Source organism: Gymnoscopelus braueri, assembly GCF_963280865.1.
Source record: "Gymnoscopelus braueri genome assembly, chromosome: 13".
Classification (NCBI taxonomy): Eukaryota; Metazoa; Chordata; class Actinopteri; order Myctophiformes; family Myctophidae; genus Gymnoscopelus; species Gymnoscopelus braueri.
Window position 1 is genome coordinate 32073566 of NC_137615.1, and position 4845 is coordinate 32078410.

At 46.2% G+C, this 4845-nt stretch overlaps 1 pseudogene across 1 annotated transcript; it reads left to right on the forward strand.

The window, feature by feature from the left end:
• The first annotated feature begins 273 nt into the window (after positions 1–273).
• On the forward strand, positions 274–3879 carry LOC308099514 (glucose-6-phosphatase catalytic subunit 1-like; annotated as a pseudogene). Its single transcript has 6 exons — positions 274–370; positions 1350–1574; positions 2221–2330; positions 2629–2734; positions 2897–3030; positions 3352–3879. The product of its transcript is annotated as a glucose-6-phosphatase catalytic subunit 1-like (transcript).
• Positions 3880–4845: the final 966 nt, after the last annotated feature.

Consider the following 4845-nt stretch of genomic DNA (forward strand, 5'->3'; position numbering starts at 1 on the left):
TCAAAGACCTTTCATTTGATGTATTGTACGTCTAAATTGGACATTTACTTATCTCAGAGGAGCTGCACACAGGCAGTGCACACGGAGACACAGACAGAGACACAACCCGAGCACGGTTTCATAGTAAGCTCCACTTGCGCGGAGGCCTCCTTCCGCTGCGTTCGCAAAAACTCAGCAGGCATTTCAGTGGACACCTCTGAAGTCACTTGAGCTGAGGACACCCCCATGGCTGTGGAGATAACACTTCCATTTATAGCAGATATTGCAGCAGGCTTTAAGAGGGTCTGCTGTATTGTCGTTTAGATTCACATTAGGCACCGATACTCAGAGGCAGCGGGAGGACATTACAAACAGGACACCAGCACACATTGTAAGTATGACTCATGTTCATTCTTTTTGCAAAATGTCATTCTATTTGCTCTGTTTAGAATGAACATGTGTAACGCCCGGAATTCCGGAATCCGCTAGGCTAAAGGGAATTCCCTATATAGACCCAGTGGAGATATTAGAGTTTCAGGTCATCAGGCTGATGCTGTGAGCCACTCTGCTACACACACACACACACGCGCGCGCGCACGCGCTTTGCCCTGCATTTTTCACATCTGCTTTTTATAGCGCCACCAGGAGGCCTATGTAAAACAATTTTTTTTATTACTCCTTCAGCTTTTATCCAAATTTCACGCAAATTGGTACACATGATCTCTATAGTCATCTGATCAAGATCCGTCCGATTGTTCATATTCCATCCATCCTGATCCAAACATTGCTGCGCCCCATAATAACCTACCTGACCTGGCGGAGACCTGTGCTCCGAGGAGCACTTTTTCTAGTTTTATATATTTTCAGACTCTACCTCACCCCCTACAAGCCTTTATTCCTTGTTTCACTTGTCTATTTCTTTATAGATGCTAGTTATTCTATATTGATTGCTTGACCACATAAGTCAAGAATGTTAATTAGAAAGCATGTTGTTTAGACAGATATATTACTTGCTTGCTTTGCAATCTAAATATTTGATCATTTACCCTGTTGTTTGTTGCTGATTGTTCATGCCATACTCTGAACTTGCACTTTGTTATCTGCTAATTGTCTAAACTGTAAATGATGTACAACAAAGTCCTGTGCCGAGCAAACACGCCACCCTAGCTGAGAAAGAAACGTTCATGGAAGTTGTTATGTTACATAACAACACACACACACACACACACACACACACACACACACACACACACACACACACACACACACACACACACACACACACACACACACACACACACACACACACACACACACACACACACACACACACTGCGTCATTGCTTTCCTGTGTCTGTCCCGTAAAACAGCAGAGTGATGGACTTGGTTCATAGTTCTGGAGTGAGTGCCACACAATACCTGCAGACTCACTACAGACACGGCCAGGCATACTTCCTGCACGTCTCCACGGCGACAGACCTAAGGAACACCTTCTTCCTGTTCTTCCCCGTCTGGTTCCACCTACGGCAGCCCGTAGGGGTCAAGCTGGTCTGGGTGGCGGCGGTGGGGGACTGGTTCAATCTCATACTGAAATGGTGAGTGATTGACAATTTATTTAACCACTTTAAGGGGCCATGCAACTCTATAGGTCAGCGGTTCCCAACGTTTTCTGGATCAGGGCCCACTTGAAACCACCCATCTGACCACTTAACGTGGCAGCTTTTTGGCTGCCGTGTTTAGTGGTCAGATGGACGGCCTTTCAATCGATTACTGATTGAATTATGATTACTCAATCGATTGTGTTCCGGCTTGGATGAATGGTACTAATGTAGTATATATATACATTTAAGCTCCTATTTATCGTATCACAATGAAAATTATTTTTTCAAGGTCATAAAGATAAGACAAATACATTATTTGTTATATTTATGTTATATTCAAATCGAATCTAATCAAATTTGAGTGTCTTGTCAATTATTTGGGGTCCCACTTGTATCCTGACGGCCCACCAGTGGGCCCCGGCCCACAGGTTGGAAATCGCTGCCCTATTCTGTGTCTGATTTTATTGAAGATATAACTTAGAGTTAATTTAAATATTGAAAACTATAGCGTACACCTGCATGGTGCCTTTAATGGTGCCACTGCCATTGCGATGTAATTTTGTTCTGCTGTGTAGCTCTGATGTAAAGTTATGAATGACAACACAAGGAACTTGAACTTGAACAATGTCATTCTGCTCAGGCTGCTGTTTGGAGAGCGTCCCTATTGGTGGGTTCAGGAGACAGGTTACTATGGCAACTCCTCCCAGCCAATGATCGAGCAGTTCCCCATGACCTGTGAGACTGGACCAGGTGGGAACTCTCTCTCTCTCTCTTTGTCACGCTTCTTTTATGCTTCACTCTTCTCTCTTTCTCTCTTTGTAGTTTCTTTCTCGCTTTGTGGTTTTCAGAATGATTAGAATGATTTGTAAAAACTAAACAAAACCCAAAGTTAAATTAAGATACATTTCACTGTGTTGATGGATGGGAAAAAGATGTCTCTAAATCTCAACTTGACATCAAATTGACATTCACAGTAGGCAGTTTGTTTGAGGTAAAAGTGTAACTTATGACATGTGCCGTATCATCAGACAACCTCCTCTTCTGACAGGAAGTCCATCAGGTCACGCCATGGGGGCTGCAGGGGTTTACTACGCCATGATGTCATCGCTCCTCGCCACAGTGCTGAAGGAACAAGGAAGTCGCATCAGGAAGTGGTGAGGTCAACCTCTGTGACTGCGTTGGACTTGCGAGTAGGAACAATTGAACAGGACTTTCTCTCTGTGTGTGTGTGTGTGTGTGTGTGTGTGTGTGTGTGTGTGTGTGTGTGTGTGTGTGTGTGTGTGTGACTATAACCCTGTTTATCTCTCTCCCCCCAGGTGTGTGTGTGGGTCCATGTGGATGGTGTTTTGGTGTGTTCAGGTGTGTGTGGGCCTCTCCCGGGTATTCCTGGCTGCTCACTTCCCTCACCAGGTCATCCCTCACCAGGTCATCGCTGGGGTAATCATACTCTGTCTCTGTCTCTGTCTCTGTCTCTCTCTCTCTCTCTCTCTCTCTCTCTCTCTCTCTCTCTCACTCACTCACTCACTCACTCACTCACTCACTCACTCACTCACTCACTCACTCACTCACTCACTCACTCACTCACTCACTCACTCACTCACTCACACACATACATGCAGTATCTCACAACACACGATACAACAACCCTCAATTTTCTTTGTAATTAAGCAACTAAAACCACTTGAGCTACTTGGACGAAATTCCTCTTACTAACATGTTCTGTTCCCATTTACTTTCTCCCATGTCGTCTCCTCAGGCATCCTGATCGCAGAGACCTTCAACCGCCTCCAGTGGATCCACGGGGCCAGTCTTTACCGCTACCTCCACACCACCGTCTTCCTCATCTCTGTGGCTCTCCTCCTCTACCTCCTCCTGCAGGCGGTGGGGGGTGGACCTCCTCTGGACCCTGGACAAGGCCCAGCGCTGGTGCCACCGACCGGAGTGGGTCAACATGGACACCAGCCCCTTCGCTAGCCTGTTCCGAAACACCGGCACCCTGTTTGGTCTGGGCTTGGGTCTCCACTCTCCTCTTTATGCAGAGACCAAGAGGATACTGGCTGGTAACGGCGGTGTTGTTGGTGCTGGTGGTGCTGGTGCCACCTACAGGTCGGGGTGTATCATTGTCTCCGTGGTGCTGTTGCATTTGTTTGACTCTACGTTCAGGCTGCCTGCACACAGTAGGATTCTGTTCTATCTCCTGTCTTTCTGTAAGAGTGCCATGGTACCTCTGGCCACTGTGGCCATCGTGCCGTATTGCGTGGCCGGCGCACAGTGCCGCAGGGTGGAGAAACATCTTTGACACTGGTTCTCAAACATTTTCATGTCAAGGACGCCCACATTGACATGTATTTGGGCACGGACCCCCATCTGAAAATATGTTGTGCCTTATAAGAGAAGATTTGAGTCCAAGATCCAAGATGTTTAAAAACAAGACCAGGAGACCTGGTTCTGCCAGACCCAGAATAAATTCCTAGTACGTAACACACCTACAAACCAGCTGAATGAGAGAAGTTATTATTATAGTAACTGTGTTATGAACCTCTCAGCTGAATGAGAGGTTCAGCTGAGAAATCTGAAGATCAGAGCACTACGTCACGCTAAGCTTGGCCATCGAAAAGAGGGACCGGGAGGAAAAACGTTGAACCGGGAGGAAAAACGTTGACCGGGAGGAAAAGAGGGACAGACAAAGCCTCATGTAGGCCTGGTCTGGCAAAAATCACACCCAGTGTGAAGTGAGCAGTGCTATTTATGAGTTATTAATTTCATCATGCATCTCGGTAGCCAATCACAGCGCGTCTGCGAAGTTTGAAGTTAATTTCATCATGTGTCTCGCTAGCCAATCACAGCACGTCCTGCAAAGCTTAGCCTATGGGCGTGTTTTCCACAGCATGGCGTCACAGCGAAAGACACATTTTCACGACGGAAAGAAAAACTTTCACCACGGATGGGTCCTAAACCCTCTTATAGGAGCGGTTGCACCGCTCAAAAATAAGTCATTATTTTTGGGTGAACTACTCCTTTAACAGGCATGGACTTACCTGATTGGCCAGCCCAGCCTATAGGCTTTGTGGATTGGTCAAGTTCCACATGACGTTTGGCCGCTTTAACAATATAAGTGGCAAAGTTAAATAACACTTGATAATTGTACATGCAGGACTGGGCAGATTCATTTAATACAGTCGTTAACTCTTGTGTCAAAATGGTGTGCTGGACGGTGCATAAAGAAGCACCAATGACGAAATATCATGTTGCCGTTGCAGTGGGA